The following is a 12,301-nucleotide window of genomic DNA, read 5'->3' as shown; positions in this document are numbered from 1 at the left end:
CACAACAACCCTGTGAGACCAGTACCGTTACCTCATTTTACAGGGAGAAAGCTATGGCTCAGCCAGCAAAGAGGGTACAGAATCGGGGTTCAAAGCCCTGGCCTGGCTTTGTCCTTGGGACTCACTCTCTGCCATTCTTTTCTCAGCCATGGCCTTTGTGGGGGCCCCTCCTAGAGGTAGGGAGGCAAAAGGAGGAGGGAGTGACAGACATATTTTGAATCTAGCCAGGGGACAGAGAAGACAGCACCCAGCACCTCCCATCCTCTGGTCCCTCCTCTGCTACAGAACCTTCAGTGGCTCCCCATAGGTATTTACCAGGGAAAGCTCCAAGCGCTCTCTGTGCAGCATGCAGCCTTTCCTGCCCTCCCACCTTCTCCTCCCCTGTAAGCACCGTCTCAACAAGGCAAATGTCTGCTTCTGCTCAGCATTCCATACTCTTCTCGTGTGGCTTCCCCTCAAGTTCAGCTTACTTAAGGGTAAGGGTAAAACATATTCTCTGAGCTAAGCGCCTCACTGACTGATTCTTTCATTTCATCTATATGACGTCCCCACAAGCTAGGCTTTCTTACTGTCGTTTTTTAATTTTTTTTTTTTTTTTTTGGCATGGGCAGGTGCTTGGAAACGAACCCAGGTCTCCGGTGAAGCAGGCAAGAACTCTGCCACTGAGCCACCGCTGCCCACCTCACTGTCTTTTCACAGATGTGCAAAGTGAGCTCAGAGGAGGACAGCAACTGGCCCAAGGTTTCACAGCTATTATTAAATAACATGACTGGGATTCAAAACCAGGCTTATCTGAACCCGCTGTGCCATTCAGTTAAACTAACTTCAATAAATCTTTATTGAATGTAATTTGGTGCTGAGCTTTATGCCAAGGCCCAGGGACAGAGCGAGCCAGTGGAGAAGGCCAGCACACACACCATGCACACACCCACACACACGGTTCTGAAACCTGGTTCTGCTGAAGGGGGGGGGGGGCTTCCCGGGCCCTCTCCCCGCTGGATTTCAGATGGGAGGGAAGACAGACAGGGAGGAGAGGGTAGGTGCGGAACTACTCACCTTCCAGTCTTAAAACTTTCACACTTGTGACTTAAACCCCAGATGGTCCCTTTCAAGGAATGAACTCTATTTCCCTTTAAAAGGGGATGAGAGTATGAAAGAGAAAAACACATTTTGTCCTGATGTCTCAAGACGTCATTTGGAGACAATTTGCTCCTCTCCTTCCTATCTCCATGTCCCCCACCCCACCCCAGTCCATAGGCAGCATCACCTCCACCCTCACCCTTTCCTGCACGGGCCCCTGTGTCCAGAGCTGAGCTGCTGGGCTGGGAGGGAGGGTGACCACACAGGAGGCTCTCTTCTCTGTGACAGCTGGGGGACTGGGAAAGAAGTCAGGGGCCCAAGACTCTGATCCCCTTCACTGCTTCCTGCTTTTGCTGAGAAAACCCACTCGCTCCTGGAATGTGAGCTCCATGAGGGCCGAGACCTGTCTTACTGGTTCACAGGCTTACAGACATCTAAAATAAAATCCCCATAGGCCCTTGATGCTCTTATTTCAGAAGCCACTCCCAAATGACATTAAACATACTTAAATGCACTCTGATCCCACATTCAATGTAATTTTATAATAATTTAAAAGGGTTTTCTGATAGTTAAGATTTTTAAATTATCCAACCACAATTAACTTATTTAAGATTGGCTATGATTTCTTGAACATCATCACGGATACTTGAGAATTCTTTGAAATGAGAATATCCAAGTCATCAAATTGCTTTCAAATGTAATGAAATGTTTATGATTTCCGGGTTAACGTAGTTTTAACAGTTAATGAAGTTGATATAATATTATGTTTTGTGGATATTAAATAGGAGACACCCCACTATGGAGTAGTATGCAGTTGTGAAGAATATGTGTGTGTGTGTGTGTGTGTGTGTGCGTATTTGTGTGGGGGTGTTGGTACAGAACACATACCTTGATGCAGCATTAAGTGCAAAAAATCAGCGTGTAGAACAATGCATAAGGTATGATTTCTTTTGTGAAAAAAGGAAAACTACGTATGGATACACATATATTTATATTTATATATTAGGAAAATGCCTAGACATATTTGGAAGGAGACTCAGGGACTGGGAAGAACGGTTGTCACTGAGAGGGGAACTGAGATGGAGGAAGAATTACTTCTCTTTTGCCCTAAAGAAACTTCTTCTTTAAACTATGAGAATAGATCTCTTTACTCATTAACAAATAAAATTCTAGTCAGTTAACAAATGACTAGAAAAATGTCTGTGGAATAAGAGAAAAAAAAAAAAAAGAAGTGAATGGAAGTAGCTGCACCGCAGCCTGGCGTCCAAGGGGCTCCCTGGCACCCAGCAAAGGAGACTGCACAGACAAGGCAGAAAACCCAAGAGTCTGTATGCCTGGAGGAGGAGAGAGGAGGAGTGAGGATGCCTGGCCCCAGGTTAGCCAGAAGGGTGGAAGCAGGTTAGGCAGGGGGAAGAAATACGGAGCTTCGTCCTGGGAGGGCTGCTTCTCCAAGCTCCTCTCTACCCCCAGCTCTCTCCCGGAGTGGAAGTTTATTTCAAGCCTGCAAAGCCCCAGTCCCTAGCAACGTACCTGGTTTACAACCTTTGGCAACAAGTAATAGTTGACAAAAATGGATGGCATCAGTGACTGGTTAATCCAGGCTACGCAGTGTTAGTCTTCCATCCTCTCCCCACCCTACCCCTCAACAACAAATGACTATCTCACTTTCAGGGTTGCTGTGTACAGCTGTACAGGTTGTACACTGCACAACTCCAGAGGGCACCGTTTCCATAGACTGCCATGTGAGGAATGTCCCTGAAGCTGTGGGACAGAGGGCACCTGCAAAACAGTTTCCTCCTCTTCTAAGCTCAGGAGAAGTGATGCCACCTCGGTAGTGTGAGGGATAAGGTTTGACACTGCAGGCCTTCCCACTCCCTTTTTCCCTTCGATCTGTAAGGCCTCTTTCTTTGCTCCCCTCTAATTTGGGATTGAGGTAATTTAGCCAAATCTGGCCAATTACGCCCTCTTCACTACACAGTCTGGACCTTGCAGTATGGTCTTGGGCAAGTCTGTTTCCCCACCTAAGAAATGGGTAGATGTGTAGGGAGCAATTCTGGATGACCCTCCTCGGCTTGAAGGGACTTTATGGGAATAAAAATTTGAAGGAGTATATCTTCACGGACTCAATGGGACCCGTACATTCTCAGGACACAGCATTCTCAGAGAGGACATTCCCAGCACGCTTCCCTGTTCCGCCTGGCCTTTCTGACCAGCCCCTCCAACTCAGCTTCGGGGGATGGCATCCTGGAATGGGAGGGGTCTGTGCTGGCCCATTCTTGATTGATGGCCTACCGTGTGCCATGGAGCAAGTCATAGCCCCTGTCTGGGCTTCAGTTTCCTTTTCTGTAGGATCTCAGGCCAGATCAGCAAGTTTCAAATGCTGGACTGAGGCCAGCATGGCCTTTTCCTCTCAGCTTTAATTTCTACAATTTTTGTCTTTCTTTCTGACTACAAAACATCATACAGGTGCACGAAAAGCCAAGTAGTACCAGGATAGGTAATATGAGAATTCCTGGTAACTTTTTTCTTTAGGGTAGCTTTTAATTTTGATATAATTCCAAATTAACAAAAAAGTGGCAAGCATAGTACAAAGATTCTGGTCTGCTGTTTACTCTAATGTTCCAATTGTTTACATTTTGCCCCATTTGCTTTATTAGTCTCTCTGTGCATATGTATGTGTGAATATATAAATGTATGTGTGTATGCAGTATGTTAAGGTATGCACATGCTTGTGTGTTTATGCATACATACATGTGTATGTGTGTATATGTGTGTGTATATGTATGCATGTGTATAATCTTTTTCAAACTGTTTGAGAGTAAATTTGCACACAGCATACCCCTCACCCTAAATATTTCCGGGTGTATTTCCCAAGAACAAGGGTAGTCCCTTATAATGTAAGACTTACATAACCCCTGCACAGTTAACAAAATCAGGAAACTTAGCATTGACACAATACTATTATCTAATCCACAGTCCATGTTCAAATTCAGTTATATCATAACCTTTTCACAGGTTTGCAGCAGATATAAAAAAATCGGGACAACAGTGAGTTTTTATTAAAGCTAATGCATTTAGCTTAAAGGATTGCCTTCCGTTCCAAAATCATGCTGTCCCTTTTCCTTTTTTTTTTCTTTTTTGTTGGTGTTTAAGCAGCTCCTCTTTTATGAAATGTAGGTGAGGGTGGAAAGTGGCTTATGTGGTACTCGTTTTTTTTTTATATTATTGCTTAGGGCTTTATGTTAGTTCTAAAACTTCTCTTGCAGAAATCCCAGGGTATGGACCCTTCAGCTCGGATATTCTCTGATCCCACAGGAGTCAACTCACCTGAGACTTTCCCACACCTTGAGCTGATCCCAATGCTGGGCGTGGGGGGAGCCGGGCGAGCAGCCACAGGTCCTGTACCCCGCTTGGGCAAATGGTTCCTCCCCCAGCAGAGTTCGTCTTTATTGAGAGGCCTCCCCAGCGTCTGTTTGGAGCATTCCCTACCTTTTGAGTTTGGGTGGGAGGCACAGTTTGGGCCTCTTACCCTGCGAACCAGACCTCCCTTTCCCAGCCTCCTTTGCAGCTGCGACGGAAGCATGTGACTTGGATCAGCCAATCAGTGGCCCTGACCCAGGAGCACGCGCTCTCAAGCAGGAGGCGGAAGAAGCAGAGGCGGGATGTGGCTGACCCGAGGTGGTGGCCGCAGTGGGAGCGGCACCCAGCTCAGGGGCTCTGGGGCCCCGGGGGCTGCTCGCAGGGCCAGCTGCGCTGTTGTCCTCCCGGGTCGGGCCCTGAGGAGTCCGGCCAGTCCTCCCTGCTTCCTGACCCTCTCCCGCAAGCCCACGGATCTGTGGGAACTCTGTTGCTTGCAACCAAGAACCCTGACCAGTAAATCCAGAGAAGTCAGTAAACGTCTCATGGCCACAGCCTTCACAGGGCCTGGACCGCGGACACGCCGGGACTTTGTGAGCAGGGATGGTGTGGGGTGGACGGCCATGGAGGAGTCTTGTTTCCTCGTCTGGAATGTGGATGGGACGCGTGTCCTGCTGCTGGGTGGGGAGCTGACAGGGGTGCTTGTGGGTGAGGGCTGGGGAGCCGTATGAGGAAGAGAGCTTGGCACTGGACCCTGAGGAGGGGTGGGTGCCAGTCAGGGCCTTGAGGAGGGGGACGAGCTCAAGGGAGGCGAGGAGGGCGGCTTCGTGCAAGGAGACAGCCACGTGGGAACCCACGATTCCATCTGCCCCAAATCTTTTTTTGACCCTTTTCTCTATGCCAGGCCGTATATTGGTTAATAAAACTATTTGGGAATGCGTATTATTATCCTTATTTTATACATAAAGAAAGGTAGACGAAGAAATTAAATAATGTATAAAGGTTAGAAAACCAGACATAGGTAGGCCAGTACTAAAATTTGGTCTGTTTAACTCCAAAATGGTTGTTCTTAAGAACAAGAAGCTCGAATGACAGACAGGTCTCTGCCTCAACCCCTGAGCTTTTATGTATTTCTCATGAGTGCTTGGTTTAAGCAAGATATATTTCTCTTAAGTACTCTGAGAGGCTATGTGGTCGAATAATAGAATCTGGGGACCTGGCTCACTTTGTAAAAAACTAATCCTCCCCTTCTCTTCCCCCACCTCTAAAAACCCCAGGGTTCAAACAAATGATTTGCAGCCTGCAGGGGCAGTTGCCGACCCTTCCTTCAGCACCCATGGAGCCCAGGTGTGTTCCAGGTGTTCACCCCTCTCCTTTCCGGGGTCAGGGATGTGCTGAGGCAGTATTAGAGGCAGTAGTCCCCTTGCCCAAGATAGATTCAGGTGTGGGGTATGGCACAATTCTGGCCATTGTGCAGTAAGTGACATTCTCCGGGGGCTTCTGGGAAAAGTTTTCCTTGCTCTTAAATTGGGACCCAAGGATGAGATGCCCCCCCCCACACATATTATTCTTGTTGACATTGTTGTATGAAGACATGATGATTAGGGGCATGGCAGCTATCTTTTGACCATGAAGTTAGCCAAGGGTTAGGCAACTTGCTGAGGATGGCAGAGAGGAAAGACTAAATGGCCTAGGTCCTCGATGCTGCTGCTGACTGTGGGGTTAGCCCTTCCTCTGGACCTCATGTCGCATGCGATAATACACTTTATTTGTTGTTTAAACCATCTCAATAGGAGTTCTTGGTTTCTTGCTGCTGTAAACATCTTTTCTGATGCATGAACTGGGAGAGCAAAAGAATAAATCCTCAACATACTAATTTGATAGGCTAATAGCAGCCAGTGGGAACAGCCATTGGCTAAATAAGGAAAACTTGATTCCTTGACCTAAAAGAGGCCCTGAGAATTCTGGTCCCTTGCTTTGGCAAGAGGGAGAGCAGCAGCCTGAGGCCTTGGGATCTGCATCTTGTCCCACCATGTGGGAGGCTCAGATCAGAGGAAAGGCCCGCTTTTGGCCAGCCGGACTTTTGACTCCCATTTCCTGTAGGGTCAGTAGAGAGGGAGGATGGGGTAGGCAGAGGAAAGCAGCTTTATTTACTGAATCAGGATTGAAAACAGATGTCTAAGCACCCAGCTGGGTCCAGGCTTATCCGAGGCAAGGAGCTGGGCCTATTCTCAGCTCTGCCCCACTCACCAATGCCCTGCTCCCTGCATGGAACCCAGATAAAGCTTCTTCCAAGTTCCATTAATAATTCTGATTTGTAGTGGCAAGACACCCTCACCTATTAGTTCAATCCTAAACCTACTCACCCAGGAGAAGAACAGCAAGGAACATTTGTGAGGAAGCTGGGGTGATCTCAACCATTGTATCAGTCCTCGACTCCTGTGTAACAAGCCACCACAAAACTTAGTGGCTCAAAACAACTGTTTATTTGCTGTTGATTCTGACATTGGGGCAGGGTTTTGCAGGACAGTGCATTTATGCTCTATAGGGTGTTGTGTTTGTAACTGAAGCCTGATGGGACAGTGGAGCCATGTGGATGAGGAAAGGAGAAGAATTGTACAGCCTGTTCCTTGCCTCCCCATTATGTAGCCAGGGCAGCCCTTAGTTCCTTTTCCCTCAGTCCTTCCTGACTCAGCAGTAAGGTGAAGGTATAGAGCTTTGGTAGAATGTATACATGTCAAGAAGAGGAATAAAAAGTTGAGTTAGTTTTTGGCATCAGTTCAACTGCTCTGATAATGCAATACATATGCATGTATGAGCTATGAAATATGAATGGCATAAGTTTGGTGGTTTATATACAAGTTAAATGTTCATATATTTGCACTTAAAACTGACATTGCACAATATAAAGTTGAATGGTAAAATTCATGCTGATATTTAAAATTTTTACTTTTTCCTTACCTAGAACAACATTAAACAGCAAATTTAAAACATGATGATGACTTGAGAGAGACCATGGAAGAAAGGAAAGAGCTTCATATTTTAGAACTTTTCATACCATTCTTTTCTTGCTTTTTGAACAAGAAGCCCTATATTTTCATTTTGCTTTGGAACCTGAAAATTATATAGCCAGCACTGCTGACAGGTCTCATAAGGACTAGGCCAGAACTGACATAGTGTCACTTCTGCCTCATTCTATTGGTCAGACCCAGTCTCAAGGCCAGCCCAGAGTTAAGGGGCAGGGAAATAGACTTTCCCTGTAGTAGTTGGGTTCAGGTATCAATTTGGCTAGGTGATGGTGCCCAGTTGTTCAGTTGCTGTGGACTTAAATTATCAGCACTGATTTAATCTGTGGCTGATTGTCTGAGGTTGGTTAAGGGCATGCCTTCCACAGTGAGTGATGTTTTAATTTAACTAGCTGAGGCTTAACAGGAGAGGTCAGAAGAGAGCTCAGCAGCTCAGACACAGACATTTGGAGATGCAGAGAGGACACGCCCCAGAGAAAGCCGTTTGAACACAGAAGCTGGGAGGGAAGGCCAGCAGACTTTGTGTGCCTTCCCATATGACAGAGAAAACCAGATGAAAGCTAGGTGCCTTTCCTCTGGAGAACTGTAAATTTGTAACTAAATAAATCCCCTTTATAAAAGCCAGTTCATTTCTGGTGTTACTGCACGCTGGCAGCTTTAGCAAACTAAAACACTCCCTCTCAAAGGAAGCACAGCATTCAAACACAGAGCTGGGAGGAATTGGTGGCCATCTTTGAGACAATATACAACCACCATGGGTTGTATATGAGGATCTTTGTGAGCCTCAGTCATCTCATCTGTAAAATGGGAATAATGTATTTACCTCACAGGGTTGTTTGAGAATAAGAAAATATTTGGTTATAGTTCTGGGAGCATGGCATTGGCTCACTCCGAGTTGGTCCCACCCCTTCTTTAATCTTATTTTATTCACATTTACCTGCTCATGATTTCATGTTGTTCATTCACTCAATATTTATTGCATCCTTTGAGCCAGGCATCTTTCTTGGAGCTGGGGACTGTAGCAGAGAATAAAAGACAACATCCCCAGCCCACGTGGCACTTTTATTTTTTTAACTTGATTTTTTTTTTTTATTAGAAAATGTTGTGGTTGGATTCAGTTGTCAACTTGGCCAGGTGAAGGTGCCCAGTTTTGTTGCTGTGGACATGAGTCAATGGCGTGTGAACCTCATCTGTTGCTGATTACATCTGCAGTTGGCTAGGAGGCATACCTGCTACAATGAATAATGTTTGATTTAATTGGCTGGTGCTTAAATGAGAGAGCTCAACGTAGCACAATCCAAGCAGCTCAGCATACCCCATCTCAGCACTCGCAGCTCAGCCTAGGCCTTTGGAGATGCAGAAAGGAATCACGCTGGGGAAAGTTGTTGGAACCCAGAGGCCTAGAGAGAAGGCCAGCAGAGATCACCCTGTGCCTTCCCACGTAAGAAAGAAGCTCAGTTGAAAGTTAGCTGCCTTTCCTCTGAAGAACTCAACTAAATAAATCTCCTTTTATTGAAAGCCAATCAGTCTCTGGTGTGTTGCATTCTGGCAGCTAGCAAAGTAGAACAGAGAAGTTGTAGGTTTACAGAAAAATCATGTAAATAATACAATATTCACATATACCACGCCCACCATTATTAACACTGCATTAGTATGGAACTTTGTTACAATTGGTGAAAGTCTATTGTAATTGTGTTATTAACTATTGTCCATCATTTACATTAGAGTGTATTTTTTTCTATGTACCACCCTATTATGAACATTTGTCTGGTACATTTGTTATAATTCGTGAAAGAACATTTTTGTAATTGTACTATTGAGTATAGTCTCTCGTTTACAGTAGGGTTCACTGTATTACAGTCCTATATTCTTTTATCTTTTTATTCTATTTTCCAACCTAAAATTTCCCCTTTTAGCCACATTCACATATACAATTCAGTGCAGCGAATTCCAGTCCTAGTGTGTTGCTGCCATCACCACCATCTATTTCCAACATGGGGCTCACATTTTGTTATGAGAGTCAAGATAGTAAATGAGGCAGATAAATAAAAGATATAGTGTGTTGGATGGTGAAATCTGCTAAGAAACAGGGAAAAGCAGGGAGGGATGGTGCATGCTGAGGTGGGGGCTGCAGGGTTAGCCACTGCAACCAGGGAAAGCCTCGCCAAGGGGAAGGCAGTGGAGTAAATGTCCAAGGGAGGCGAGGGGTGAGCCCTAAGAACATTCCTGGCAGAGGCACTGGCCAGTGCAAAGGCTCAGGGTGGGCATGTCTGGGTTGTTGGAGGAATGGCGAGAGGGTGAGCGAGGGGAAGGTGGGGGGGTGGGAAGGCAGGCCATGTAGACGCTTGTAAGGACTTGGGCCTTGCTATGGGTGAAGTGAGAGTACCCTGGAAGGTCTGGAGGAGAGGATGGAGCCAGACTGTAGCAGGGAGCAAGAGAGGACATGGGGGGCCCAGTGGAATGGTGGCCGGGACTGGGGTGGTGGTGGTGGTGGAGGTAGGAGAAGTGACTGGAGGAGAATCCGTTTGGCATGAAAAGCAGGTATTATCCAGCTTGCATTTTATAAAAGAGAAAATCAAACCTTGGAGAGGCCGAGTGACTTGTACAGTGCCATATGATGGCTAAGTGGTGGCACCTTCTTGGAAGGCGGGAAGGTTGTGGGGTCTGTTGGAGGCCACCCAGTAACAGGGCATGTGTGTCCGCCTGTGGGTGTATCTGTCCGGCATGCTTTTCTCCCATCCCCTCTGACCTTCAGGTTGTGCTCTGCTTTGCAGACATAGTTCCAGCTTCTCCCAAACCCATTCCCAGAGGGGCTTGGATGGTTTTGGTGCTGGCTGAACCAACACACATTTATGAGAGGGTGTGTGTGTGTGAGTGTGTGTGTGTGTGTGTGTGTGTGCGTGTGTGCGTATGGGACCCTTGTGGCACTGACATGTCTGTATACGTGTCTGAGTGTGCCTGGGTGTCATTTTGGACCATGGGCCTGAGGCCATGCATGAGGTGTACCTGCACTGCCCTGGCTCTGAGAGCCTACATGTGGAAGAGCTTAAGGGAGTGGGCATGGGTGTGAGTGTGTGAGGCGTAGCTAGCTGAATGCACGTGCAAATGTGTGAGTGTATGGGTGTATCCTCTGTCTTGTCTACCCACTTACATTTGCTCCCATGCTAAAAGGCCTAGGCCAGCTCCTCCAGGAAGCCTCCCCAGTCTCCTAGTACCTGAGAAGTTCCCCCTTCCTGACCTCCTGCCACCCCTTCTGTCTGCTCCCCACACTAGGCCTGCAGGGTACGGCTCCACCACGGAGCCAGCGCACGGCCCCAGCAGAGACTGCCTGGCAGGCGAGTCTGGTGGTTTCCAGCGTGAGGGGCAAGTGGGCAGAGCCTGGTGCACCCCAGGTTTCCTTCCTCCCTGTGTGATGTGTGCCCTGCCCCCGTGGCCGGCTGACTCTCCAGGCAGGGGGACAGAACTCACAACACTCTCAGCTCCCGGGGCTGGGTTGTTGGCAGCGGGGACTCAGAAACTTGTTCCCCTCAGAGAGGCCTGTGGGCCTTGGGAAAGCCTGGTCCCTGCAAGTTCTCCACCCCCCACTCCCCTCCAGGAACACCCAGAACTAAGGGGTTCTGTCCCCTGATATTGGTTCTTTTGTGAATACCAGAGGGTCCTTACTCTTTAAACCAGTAGAAAGTAGGCCTTTGCTTTTAGCCTGAATTGCCTGAATTTTAACCTGGTGCCTTAGCCCCCCCTCTGCCCATGGACCACATTAGAATCCTGGGGTTTCAGCCCTGGTCAGCAGAGGCCAGGCTTTGTGGGGGTGGTGCACCTCTCTTTGTCCCCCTCTTTCCCCCTTTCTCCCCTTCTCTCCCCCTCTCTCCCCCCTCTCTTGCTCTCTCTCTCTTTCTCTCTCTCTCTCTCACATACCCATACTCTCCTGCCCACCCAGCATCCCCCAGCCCTGCTCTGTTCCTCTCTTTGTCCATAGCACTCCTCTCCTACATATATGACACAATTTACTTATTCTGTGTATTATCTGTTTTCCCAACAAGAATGTCAGCCCCATGATTTTTTGTTCATTGACTTACCCCGAGTGCCTAGATCTGTGTCAGGCCTTTTACAATGTTCATTAGACATGGGTTTTTGTTGTTACCGGAACTGGAGCCGATAGAAGAGAGAAAGAGAATCTCGTGGAGAAAATGGGAGCTGCCTCCCCCAAAGCCTGGGCTGCTCCCCTTAGGGGCGGGGAAGGGTGCTTGCTGGAGCTGAGGTCAGAGGGACTGAACTCTGGGCCCGTGGCCTGGGGTAGGGGAGTCCAGCTCCCCCCACCTACCACTGCCCTCCTCCCAGGCCTGAGAACCCCAGCCCCACCCCTGCCCACCCAGCACACACGTGGTGGCACACAGCCTTGATCCCTGTGTCTGTGCCCCCCCGCCTCCCGCCCTGCAGCCCTCTGCATGCCCCACTGATGTGGCTGTGGTTTTGAGGCCCCAGAGGTGCAGGTTAGAGTCAGGGTGTTCTGTTCTCTGCGGCTACAGCAGCAGGTGAGGTGGATTATGGGCTCCCTCTGGGAACGAGCACATGCAGCCTTCTCTTTCCAGCTTCCTCACACACGCATGCACACACACACGTGCTCACATGCAACCCCACCAGGCTGGCTGCTCTTATATTCCGTGCCAGGCAGTGGGTATACAGCCTTTTTGTCAGTTCTTTCTTTTGGGGTACGCATTGCCCTCTATTGCCTCCTCATGTCAAAACCACATCCTGGTGGGAGGGGAGGAGCTTGCCCGCCCCTGTGGTCCATCACGCACACACTGGCCCATCTCGGGGAACATTCCGTCCCCTGCTCA

General features: G+C 48.1%; 1 long non-coding RNA gene across 2 annotated transcripts in view; it reads left to right on the top strand.

The window, feature by feature from the left end:
* The window catches only part of LOC143660751 (uncharacterized), a 94,822-nt gene that overhangs the window by 47,684 nt on the left and 34,837 nt on the right, over positions 1 to 12,301 (top strand). The gene's annotated exons all lie outside the window — the stretch shown is intronic.

This window comes from Tamandua tetradactyla, chromosome 17 (assembly GCF_023851605.1).
Source record: "Tamandua tetradactyla isolate mTamTet1 chromosome 17, mTamTet1.pri, whole genome shotgun sequence".
Taxonomy (NCBI): Eukaryota; Metazoa; Chordata; class Mammalia; order Pilosa; family Myrmecophagidae; genus Tamandua; species Tamandua tetradactyla.
This window is presented reverse-complemented; position numbering and strand designations above follow the sequence as displayed.